Below are 13,025 nucleotides of genomic sequence, written 5' to 3'. Positions count from 1 at the left end.
TTTATAGTTTTAGTGAAAAAGAGCTTGAAACTCAGGTCTGCAGTCAGCTAGACAAACCTGGAAAATGAAGGTTTGGACACAACATCAGCCAGGTTTGGCATAAGATGCTGATATGCCGCCAACCTGGTTTACATACAGCTAAAAAGAAAAATACTCAAAAGGGTAATGTGGAACCTTCCCAACATTGCACAATGTTTCCATTATGACTGCAATATGAGCTTAAACCTCAGGAAACTCTCCATTTGAAATGCATTCTGACACTAAGCAGGCCCCAAAAATTTAGCATCCATGCTCATTTTCCTCTTGTGATAGCATAAGTATCCACAAGCACTGTATTTTCTAATCTATTGTTGTTAACATTTCATGGTCATTTACTTACTATCACTGTGTTGACCATTAATAATTAACCTACTTTACGTCTCTGTTCATGAACATTTAACATATATAAACTGGTTCATTAAAAAGCAAGAGGGAAAGTTTTTCCCCTAAATTTAAGGGGATCTTCATTGGAGCTGACAACATAAAAATTGTGCTCAACGCATGCCTTGAAAACTTACCTAAAGGCCCATGGATTACAAAAGAATTTCAATGTACAGAGATGCTAATGTAAAGATTTCCAGGGTTACTGTACGGATGCTCTGTGCCTCAAACACCACTAAGATACCCACTTGAACAAAAAAGAAGCTTACACAACGCCTGTCCTAAATCACCCAAGAAACAGAGTCCACTGCCAACCCAAATATGACAAAGGAAACTAATGGACTTGCCAAAACAGATTCCAGACCATCACTTTAGACAAAGAAAACTCAAACAGAAAGGATGATTAAAACAACACAGCAACTTGCAGTCCTGCAAATTCCCTACTTGCACAGGCAACATCTCTCTACGGCAGAGCAACTCAAAAATTGGGATTGTGGCTTTTGTGGCAGATTCTTTCTACACTAAGTTGCCAGTTCAGGCACAAGATCAGATTCAGGTTTCAGGTTGGGCATTACAGCAAAACAAATTCCTTGGGTAAACAATATATAAAAGCTGCTTCTTAACATTTGAAAAATAATATTATATAAATAACTATCATAAAATGTTTAATCAAGAAACAAAATCAATCATCAAATTTAACATTACTAACCTTTAATCTCATCTCCTAACTTATTTTCTACAAGAAAAGAATTTAAATACATTCACAATATAATATTGAGTCGCCCATATAGTTGATTTAAGCCTGAGTCACGATATAAAAGCACTATCAAACTTAAGAATATTTCAATAATCTTTGGAGCTGCTATCATTTCAATTAAGTTTGATTGACAGTACAAATCCCTTAGAATTGTGGCAAATCAACATGTCTATCTTTCTCTGTAATCTTGTGCTGTAGAATTTTAAAAAATTACTATGTGGGTTCTGCCAAGGATGGCCAAGCACAGCCTGAGATTGTCAGAACTCCCAAACTTACTCTGCAACCTGCTCCCATTTGGTCTACCCTAGGATCCGAATGCAAGGAATCCTGTAACATGTTTTTTTTGCCTTCCACAGAGCAGTGGACTTCTTCAACAGAAGACCTTGACCTCTCTTAACTTGAAGCACTAGAAACAAAGTAATAGCAAGGTTTGCCACCTGAGAAGGAGGATGAGGGGAGCATGTCAAAGAGAGCTTAATGTCCAAAGCCTTTCACTTAACTAACAACCAGACTGATGTCTCCTTACCTTGCGAGATTCTACAATGGTCCCTTCACCTTAAGACAATAATCACCAGTTCCACCCATTCAGAACAAAATTGATCAAGCTTCCTTGAGACTCTGATTTGTGTTTGGCTGAACAAAAATTTTGCATTGATACCTTCTTGAAAGCAATACCCCAAGCTTCCTAAAAACGTCCAATCAGCTCCCTATCTTATCGAATCAAGTTACCAATCTTTGTTGTCCTCCACCATCATCTTCATGATGCAAAATGATTTTGCAAGTTTGAAGCCCCCTCCATTCCCCAACTGTAATGTCCCCTTCCCAATTTGCCCTAGAATTTGCCCTAAGATCACAATTGCAACAAATTAGGGATAGGGTTTCGTCTTACCAAATAAATCTCTTTAATGATGCAAACTTGGATTTGAATCCTACAATCACAACATGAACATATGCAAATATACATATAAATATGTTTAATTATTAGGGTTAGATAATTACATCATATTCATAGATTATCAATAATGCAAGCATATTAATGTTTGGGAGAAGGAATGTGATGGGTCCACTTGAAGCCATTTCTACACCATGCCCAAGAGTGGATGTCTACCACAGCCCTCTTGCTTGGCAGCTTGTATCTGCTTTCTCCATCAATGTCTCACTTGTTGTTTGTAACTAGGGTTATATGGGTTCGGATTGCCTTAAGGCAACATCCGAACCCCCTTTAGGACCGGGCCCTATCCTAGGGTAACGTGACCCTATCGTATGCACAACCCAATACCACGCTATGCTAAATACACGCCATCTAATTTATTGGTGCCAAAAACCCAAGGAGGCCGACTTGCATTCAAAAAGTAAAAGATGTGTATAAATAAGTGACAATTTACAAGTCAATATACATTCATTTATTTTTGGTACATGCAAATGAGAAAACAGCTCTGCTCATCAAGTGCGAATTAATAAGGAAGGAGGCGAATTCATTCAGACTTATGCGAATTTGTGCAAGATGACATAGGTGGTGTTGTACAACTTGAAGGACATAGAAAGAGCAGATCTGCTACACAAATAGATCAGATCTGACAGAAAAGCTAAGTATTGTAATTGTGCATTTAAGAGGAGAATATATAATCTGACCTGTGGGTCTTTCATGCTGGGTTTTTCCTCCTTCGAGGTTTTCCCAGGGTATGCTTGTTTGTCTACTGTTTTATTTCTGATTTATGTTGGCTTATTAAATACTGCAAAACTGATTACAATCTAGGGCATATTTAATTTATGTTGGTCCAATAAAATACTGCAAATCTGATTACAACCTAGGGCATAATCAATTATATAAATCTGATGAACATACCTAGGGTTTAAAATTACATCAACCCCCTAAAGACAAATGCCATCTTGTGGAATTGCGTGGGGATCATAAGTGAGTTACTTGGCTCTCTGTGCCCTCTGGTCCTAGGAGCCATTATGATCAACTCTAGAACGGCTCACTTAGCCTTGTATACCCCTTTTGCTTACACCCCAGCCTTTCGTACAAGGCGGGTTTCAGTCAATCAAACACATTTTATATTCTATCATAAAAACACATATTTAACATTCTTTATTATGCATAAGCAACAGGTATATATATATATATCACCAGTATCACCAGCGGTCGTGAGTATAGAGTTCTGAGAAGGGCAGATCTGTAAATAATACCAGACTGTTGTTTTAAGTCTGATCTGAAGATGAATTCCTTTTGATGTATTTGCTGTTGGATTACTAGAGGTTTAATCTGAAATTTCTTTTTTCCCTTTATCAGAATTATTTCTTCTTCGATCTGCTGAATGTCTTCATTGCTGTGATTTTGCTTGTGTTTTTTTCCTCCCTTCATTCCATCCTATTTTATTGGGGAGACACATCTCTTGGAAAAGAGACATCCATTTAAAGGGTCATGCCTCCTCATTGTCATCTTATCAGATCTGCGCATCTTATTTAAATCAGATCTGCACTTATTTAAATCAAATCTGCACTTCTTTAAATAAGATCTCCACTTCTTTAAATCAGATCTGCACTTCTGATTCCCTTCAGTATTCCCCCCTCAAATGAGGTTCTCTTCTCCCTTTCATATCTCATGTTTGAGGGAGCCACAACTTTTCATTTCATGCCTATTGACCATTCATTAACTTAATTAAATTTTAGTTATAATTAATTACATTCTTTTATATTTTAATTTAATTTTTGTTTTTTATTCTGTATTTTAATTTTATTATTATTATTTATTATTAAATTATATTTCGAAGTCGGGACATTACAGTCCACCCCATCCAATATTGCTTGTCCTCAAGCAATGATCACGGAGTGGTCAAAATGACTTCCAATATGAAATGGCTTTGGAAACACACATGGAATAAACATGCTGGAAACACATCAGGTATGAACCAAACACAGAGCATAGACATATAAACACGACGCATACACATGGATATATGCAAACACGGAGCAAACAAGAGAATACACGTATTGTTAAATTCCTTCTCATTGACTAGAATGATTCAATGATTCATCTTTACCCTACAAGATGGCAGGATCATGCTTTGATACCATTTGTAATGTCCCCTTCCCAATTTGCCCTAAGATCACAATTGCAACAAATTAGGGTTTGGGCTTCATCTTACCAAATAAATATCTCTTTAATGATGCAATCCTAGATTTGAATCCTGCAATCACAACATGAACAACATATGCAAATATACATATATATGTTTAATTATTAGGGTTAGACAATTACATCATATTAATAGATTACCTTTAATGCAAGCATATTAGGGTTTGGGAGAAGGGGCATTATGGGTCCACCTGAAGCCATTTCTACACCAAGCCCAAGAGAGGATGTCTACCACAGCCCACTTGCTTGGCGGCTTATATCTACTTTCCCCATCAATGTCTCATCCCCCTAAAGACACTTGCCATCTTGTGAAATTGGTCAGGGGTCGTAAGTGAGTTACTTGGCTCTCTATGTAAGTGCCCTCTACTCCTAGGAGCCATTATGATCAACTCTAGAATGGCTTACTCACTTAGCCCTGTATTCCTTTTTTGTTTACACCCTGTGGTGACCATTTCACACATCGCCCCATTAAGAATGGGGACCCCCTCTTTTTGCTTTTGTTTTGCCTGTTCTTCTCTCTGCTTTTAGGGTTTTGAGTAAGTGAGTGAGTCGTCTGGACTAGGGTTAAGCCTTAGGGTTTCCTTTTGATGTTTTCAGGCCGAAGTCCAATCCAATTTTGAAAAATTATTGAGCATCCTCGCGTAGATTGCAATTTTGAAATAAGATGAGCTTGCCAGGAGGTCAAGTGTGTCTCAGGATGAGTCCAGTCAAGATTTTGAGGGCAAATTCAAGTTAGGTCTAAGTGATAGCATTTTGATGATTAAATTATGCATTTTGTCTGGGTGAATTTTGATCAAATTTTGGAAGTAAGGTAACCAATTCCTGGCCTGGGAGACGACCTAGCCCTGCATGATGAAGTGATCCGAAGACCTAGATTTTGATATTTCAACTCCAAAAGGGCAAAATCGCTCCTGTCCCTCTCCCAGGGACCAGGGCGAAATTGATATTTTGTGCAATTTGGTTATTGACTTGTTTTATTTGCCTTTTGCAGGGTCGCCAGGAGAGACAATCGAGCGTGAATTGAAGATTTTGAAGATTTTGGGACTCAAAATGACAAGTTTTTAAGGTTTAAAGCCAAATCGCTCCTGTCCCTTGCTGAAGGACCAGGGCGAAATGGCTTATTTAGATCATTTTGGGCCTTAGTGGATCGAACGGAAGCATCAAGGACGCAATGAAGGATGAAACGAGCATAAAGGAGTATCCAGACTTGGTTGTTGGCACTGAAGGGTTGGAAGTTTGACCTTGAGGACAAAAATCGCTCCTGTCCCTCACTGAAGGACCGGAGCTTGATTTCCAGATTTGCACTGTCCTTGCAAGACCAGGACAATTTTATGATTGGAAGAGATCAAGAAGAACATGTTTTGTCCATTGAATATACTTTGAGCCACCAACTAGCAAGGAAACATGCTAAGATGACAAAATTGCTCCTGTCCCTCACTGAAGGACCGGAGCTTGAAATCCAAGTTCGCCTTATCCTTGCAAGATTTAAATGATTTTGCCATTTGAGAGGATCAAGGAAAGTACGTTTTGCTCATTGAATATAACTTGGATGGGCCACAATGGAGAAAATCGATCCAAATTGACTAAGGCGCTCCTGTCCCCCTCTCAGGGACCAAGGCGAATTTCAAAGGTAGCTCCTGTCCCTCTCCTAGGGACCCGAGCGATTTTCCTTCAAGACAAGTTTTTGGCCAAGGTAAAGCGAATTTCAAGATTGATATGAAGGAAAGAGGGCATAGTCATTCCATTGAAGATAATTTTGAAGGTTGCAAGACGCAAAGTGAGCCCATAATTGCCAAAGCGCTCCTGTCCCTCTCCAAGGGACCAGAGCGATTTCCTCATAAGGCAAATTTCCCGCAAAGTTAAAACGAGTTTCATGTTGGAGATGAGTGAGGGAAAGCATAATGAATCCATTGAAGATAGTTTTGAAAGTTAGCAAAAAATGATTGAGCTTATAATTGTAAAAACGCTCCTGTCCCTCACCAAGGGACCAAGGCGAAAACATATCATCAAGTCTTTCCCTTCGAATTTAGATGAATCCAGGCCAAGGCACAAGGTGGCGATGATGTTGGAAATGCTTCGAAGAAAAGTGAAGTTACAAAGACCACGAAATGTGATGAGAAATGGCCAAAGCGCTTCTGTCCCTCACCAAGGGACCAGAGCGAAATCTTCAAAAAACATAAAATGCTTGCATTGCGAAGTACTATTTCTTGTGTCCAAGACTCAAGGTGGAAGGGAAAGTGATATTTTGCGTTTACAAAGCAATTTAAGGATGATACGATCAAAAGTTTATGCCAAGGACTAAAGGACGCTCTTGTCCTTCACTCAAGGACCAAGGCGATTTTTCATAAAATAATCATTCCTTTTCAAAAACCACGCCAAGGCAAGGTTGTGCAAAGCGAAAAATGCCTTTCAAAGGACGATGAACAAGGAATTGCCCCCAAAAGTCAACAATTTCAAGCTCAAATGCAAAGTTCGCTCCTGTCCTTCACTGGAGGACCAGGGCGAAAATCCTTGGGAGAGCTCAGTTAGTCTTGAAAAAGCGAATTGGACATGCATGAAGCAAACAATAAAGATCATTGCCTACCTCACAACTCGATTTGGCAATTAAAGAGACAAAGACCAAAGGCAAAAGGTAAGGATCGCTCCTGTCCCTCACCAAGGGACCAGGGCGAAAATCCCTAGAATATCGAGTTTGCCTTGCAAAGGACAAGTTAAGCATGTATGGAATGAATGGATGAAGTCATCACTTGCCCTGTAACATGAATTGGCGATTAAAGAGACAAGGATCAAGGATAAAAGATAAGTTCGCTCCTGTCCCTCACCAAGGGACCAGGGCGAAAGTACTTAAAGGCGCACTCCTTCCACAAAGGGAATGAATTAAGCTCAAGGTTCTCAAGCAAAATGCTATTTTGGACGTCCAAGATGGGACTTTGAATGTGAAAAACAAGAAATGCAAGGCCAAATGAAAAGGGCGCTCCTGTCCCTCTCCCAGGGACCAAAGCGAGGTTCTCAACAAGGTGGTATTTTTACCATGCTTAGGCACCAATGTCATCTTAATCGCATTAAATGCTAAGTCTGCTAAAACTTTGAAATATTTTCAATTAAAATTGGCATTTAATGAGTTCGCATAAGGCATTTAATAACTAATTTAGCCTTTTAAAAAATCGAAATTTAATTGCAAAGGCATTTAATTAATTAATTATTAAATTAAGTAAAGGGAGGGCGCTTGGGATTTTATTTTAAATATTTTATAAAGGTCGGCCTCCTTTTTATTTAATTTTGTTTATTATTTGCTTCATTTCCACCAAGTCGGCCTATGGGAGAGTATAACGGTGAGCGCCTATATAAGAAAGGTATTTTGAAACATTTTGATCCATCATTCAATCATTGTTTAAATGCGACTTGGAGAAGCAATAGAAGGAGCGAAATCTCATCCACGAAGAGGTGCGAATTTTCAATCCCAGAGGAGTGCGAACTTTGCTAGAGGTGTGGAGCGAGTTTTCCTCAAGACGTTGAAGATCTAAGGTGGTGAAGTTGATGAAGGAGGCACCTTTGCTAGAAGACTTTGATTTTCATTTTGCCTAGCAAACTTGCTTAATTTTGCATCTTTTTTTGAGTTAGTTCTCAAAGAGAGGTATGGTAAAGATCCTCCTAGCATAATTTTGAAATTTTGAAATTTTGAATTTCCAATTGCATAATCGTATTTAGGAAAGGATAATTCAAAGATTTATCATGAAGTTTCCTAAATTTAAAAGCTTAAACTTAATCTATATTTCTACGTTCCAAGGTATATTGCTCATTATGAAATGTTATGTAGGTGTCAAGATGGCGACCCCAAAGGCAGGAGCATCCAGCAGTCGTCCGGCTCTCCTGAAGGAAGATCAAAGGAATGAAGAAATGGAGACCAAGATCGTGTCAAAGTGGAGCAACATTGGAGATACCAACTTGGGAAACTTCAGTGTGAAGAAGTTTCGAGAGGTCCCTTACATTGGGAAGCCATCACCTGTCGCGAGGAGAACAATTGAAAGTGGCATTATCAAGGCGGTCGGCTTCCCTCCAGCAATCCAGTGCCATGAGCTGATGATCGAGTATGCCCGCCATTACGACCCACAGTCAAGATCGATCGTGTCCAAGGAAGGAAAAACTTTAGCTTATCTTTCAGAGGAGGCTATCAGTGAAGCTCTTCACCTACCAGAACATAAAGATATGATTTAAAAAAGTTTGGAAAGAGCTAGATCCATGTACGAAGATGATCCAAACACTTGCTTGGGCATCATCAACAAGAATTGGTTACTCAAAAGTCGTCCTCGCCTGAGCAAGATTCCCAACACACCACATAGGATCGACTTCCAGGAGGAGTACAGAGATTTGATAACCTTACTCAATCGAATTACAGGGGCTCCTCAAGCCTTCTATTTTGAGAAGTGGATGTTCTTCTTCATCCAAGTCATAGTTCAGGGAAAAGGAACAATTCATTGGGCTAGAATTATTAGCCATTGCTTGGACGTGCAGTTGAGAAGACTGAAGGCTACTAAATCCTTCCACATGAGCTCGTACATCATGTATGCCTTTATCAGGAGTTTTGAATATGCAGGACTACCTCACAGAGGAGTAATTGGAAGAGGACCCGGGGAAGTCAGAGTTTGTGATTCCTATGTTCATTTGCATCATCCACCAGGAAGTAACTACAAGTTAGTCAATGATACCTTCACAATGAACATCACCAAGACACTACAAGGGGGGAATTCACAATCGGATATCTCAAGAGGCACAAGAGCTTGTAAAGAGGTACGGTGCTTGGTTTATCCAATTCCAGAAGTTTACATATATCAGAGTTCATGGATGTCCTTCACCTCCCTATATGTTGCCGAGATATCCAACAGACAGAATAGTGTTACTTGAGGTAACTAGACAGTTGGCAGCTTATGCGAAGGCATTCAGACACAGGCATGGAAATGGAACTCCTGTACCTATCATACTAGGAAATTCAGTTGAGGTATGTCCTAATGCTCCAGCTTTAGATGATGCAGAAAGAGAGTTGGCCTTATATTCTTTTTCATTCTTTTCATTAAGGGAGAATTTCGATCCTTATGGGTATATAGAGGAGACAATTGGTAGGAGGTACAAGCATGAATGTCAGGTAGAAGATTTTTGGATGAATCTCTCAGATGATTTAGAAGTGAAAAGAAAGATGCATTCCAGATTGCCTTTGGATTTCATCAGGAAATGCAAAGTTTACAGAGTGGCCGATCAAGCTCAGGACAGTGGCAGGCACCTCCAATCATCATATGATAGAGAGGACAAGGCAGTAAAGATAGATTGGAATGAACCTGAGGTTGTGGACTTAAAAGCTTTGATGGCTCCAGTCTTGTCCTGTACTCGCAGATGGGTTGATGTGCAACATCAAAAGTTGAGAGAGCAAAATATATCTATGACTTTCACTTTGGAGGAAAGATCGACAGAAGGAGGAGCAAGCGTAAGTGAAGGCAATCCTCATCCTAGAGGTGCGAAGAGGAAGGAAAGACCTGAGAAAAGAGAATCTTCCAAGAAGAAGCAAGAGGCCAATCGAGATCGCTCATCCGGCACATCGTCTCGACAAGAGAAGAGGACACTTGAAGTGGAAGAATCTATGGAGTCCAAGGTTCACAATGATAAACATGAAGAGGGACAGGCATCTCAACGTTCATCAAGTCAATCTCCCCAGGTCAATGAGCTACATGAAGACAAGAATGATGATGAAGCTACATCTCCTCTCCGGAAAGAAGAGCCATTGCCTAAAGAAATACAAGTTAGAGAGATGAGGTCCGCTATTCCAGATTGGTTGAAGGAGAAACTGACAAGGGTGATTGTGATCGAAGACGAAGATAATGTGATTGATTTAGATAGCCTTGTTGGAAATCCTCAGGGAGTAACAGAAAGGAAGAAGGCCACCAAAATGTCCAAGATGATCAGAGATGAGACAGGGTCCAAAAAATTGCAGATAGCTACACCGGCAGTGGACAAGTACGAGGGTGAAATCCTTGCACAGGAGTATGATGTAGAAACCGTTGAGCGTGGTCCACTCACCACTAAACAAGCAATAGATGAGGCAACTGATTCATTTGAGGCACTTAAAGATAAACTTAAGGAAGAAATGGAAAAGAGTAGAAAACTTGAGAGAGAGGTCGGTGCTTGGAGAGGCTACTTTAGCCATCTCAGTCAGCCTTTGGGACGTCAGGATCCAACAGTATCTCCTATGCAAGCACTTCCCCTAGAATCAGTTGGTGAGGCAGAAAGAGTTAAGAGCTTGGTCCAGCTTATGAGCTCTTGGATTGACAAATCTCATATAGTTGCCGTTGAGTTTACAACAAGAATGATGCAAACCATTCATCGGGCTATCCAGGTCCTTGAGATTATCCACAACCTAATGATAACAGTAGCCGCTTTTGCTCATACTAAGGATGTTATCATTCCTGTTCTTCAAGTAATCAGGCAAACACCAAGGAAGACCTTAGCACAAGAAAAGATAATGGATGGAGGAGCTCATAATTTACTCCAGTGGTCTACTTTACTCCAGATGAAGGAAGTTCTTTTCGAAGACACCAGCACCAAATACAATCAAGTGGAGCAGGTTATCCATCCAATCCAGGACAAGGTGTTTGGGGTTTTATGTACTATTCTTGGCCGAAGAGTCGAAGTTGAGACAGATGTGGATCTTCAAGAGTTGGAGGAAATGGTCAAGGTCATCTTTTGCAAAGATGAGAATGTTATTACAGATGAGCAAAGAGATCAAATGTTTGCTACTATGCTCCTGATTGAGAAAATTAAGGAACTCGAACCTGAATGGGACGCAGCTCTTCTCAAGGCCTTTGATCAGATTATTCACTTGGAGGAACGAATGAAGAATCTTCCCGAGATTCCTATGGCTGAGATTGAAGGAATCGTGTCCAGATTCATTGCATATGCTAAAAAGGAGCATTGGAAAGGGAATAAGGTTCTAGAAGAGAGGTTGTTATAGATGACATGGCACCTTAATTATCATTGGTCTATGTTTCCTAGATTTTTGTGCCAAATTAAATATTTGGCTATGCATTTAATATTGTTCAATAAAAGGGGAACTTTTGTAATAAAACCCTAATTAGGGTTTAGGTGTCAGAATCTCAGTCGTTGATCTTCTTTTGATCTGGGCCGTTCATTGTAATTGAGGATGCTATTTATAACCTCATTCATTTTCATTTTGATATAGAATTAGAAAGAGAGAGCAATAAAAATAGTTAGAAGTTTTAGAGCTTTTGAGAGAAGAAAGTATTTGTAGCAAGATTGAGCTTTGAAGAAGGAATTTCAAGCAATTGTTGTCTATTTTGGCTTTGAGATCAATAAAATAAATATTGAAGTTATGGTGTTTTATTGTAATTCTTGTGGCTATCTTCATGGTTGTTTGTTTTCTTGAATCATTCTCAATCGAAGTAGTATTTAAGTTTGAAGGACTAAGTGTTGGGCTTGATCTTTGGTGAGATTCACATTCCAAACCACTAGCTTCTTGCTGATTGGAGGAACGCCTTGCGTGGTCAACTGGAGAAATTTGAATTACTTAAACCTTCAATCGTCATTGAGCTTTGGATATGTGCCTTTGTGGTAGTGTCCATGATCCTTGATGAATTGAAAAATCATTTGTTACCTTAGAAGGTCGCATCAATTTCAGTTGAGTTGTTATTTCATGGCGATATTGAAATTGGTAGAATCTTGCCAAGTCTAGCCTACATTGGGTCATTCTTAGGATTAGATTAGAATTTACCACTTGCAAACTCTACCTTTTGATCTTTTTGAGAACTTGTTAGTTTAGGGAAATCTTGTTCCTGCAGCTCGGATGACGTAAGGCCCCTTGATGAAACAGCATTCACAACGACCACTGGTGCTTATCCACACGTAGAGACCCTACATAAAAGAACATTGGAGTCACCCTGATTGATCCTTTTTTGCGACATCTTCAGCAATCAGAGGCTTTATTCAAGAGAGGATAAGGTACCCTTGGGTATTTTATTCTGTGTATGATTGTGTACAAAATACACGTCAACACACCCCAAGCCCTTCCTACAAGGTGGGTTTCAGTCAATCAAGCACATTCGATATTCTATCATAAGAACATATATTTAACATTCTTTATTATGCATAAGCAACATGTATATATATACCAACAGCGGTTGTGAGAGTAAAGAGTGCTGAGAAGGGCAGATCTGGAAATAATATCAGACTGTTGTTTTAAGCCTGATCTGAAGATTAATTCCTTTGATGTATTTGCTGTTGGATAACTAGAGGTTTGATCTGAAATTTCTTTATTTCCTTTATCAGAATCATTTCTTCTTTGATCTGCTGAATGTCTTCTTTCGTGTGATTCTACTTGTGTGTTTTTTTTCCTCCCTTCATTCCATATCCTTTTATACTATCCTATTTTATTGGGGAGACACATCTCTTGGAAAAGAGACATTCATTTAAAAGGTCATGCCTCCTCATTGTTGTCTTATGAGATATACGCTTCTGATTCCCTTCAGTATTCCCCCCTTAAATAAGGTTCTCTTCTCCCTTTTATATCTCATGTTTGAGGGAGTCACAACTTTTCATTTCATGGCTTTTGACCATTCACTAACTTAATTATATTTTAATTATATTTAGTTATATTCTTTTATATTTTAATTTTATTTTTATTTTTTATTCTTTTGTATTTTAATTTTA

General features: G+C 39.2%; 1 protein-coding gene across 4 annotated transcripts in view; it reads right to left on the bottom strand.

Moving 5' to 3' along the window:
* The window catches only part of LOC131078112 (uncharacterized), a 154,597-nt gene that overhangs the window by 110,542 nt on the left and 31,030 nt on the right, over positions 1 to 13,025 (bottom strand). The window lies entirely within an intron of this gene.

Source organism: Cryptomeria japonica, chromosome 3 (genome assembly GCF_030272615.1).
Source record: "Cryptomeria japonica chromosome 3, Sugi_1.0, whole genome shotgun sequence".
NCBI classification, from domain to species: domain Eukaryota; kingdom Viridiplantae; phylum Streptophyta; class Pinopsida; order Cupressales; family Cupressaceae; genus Cryptomeria; species Cryptomeria japonica.
The sequence above is the reverse complement of the archived record's forward strand: the minus strand, read 5'-3'. Positions and strand labels throughout refer to the sequence as shown.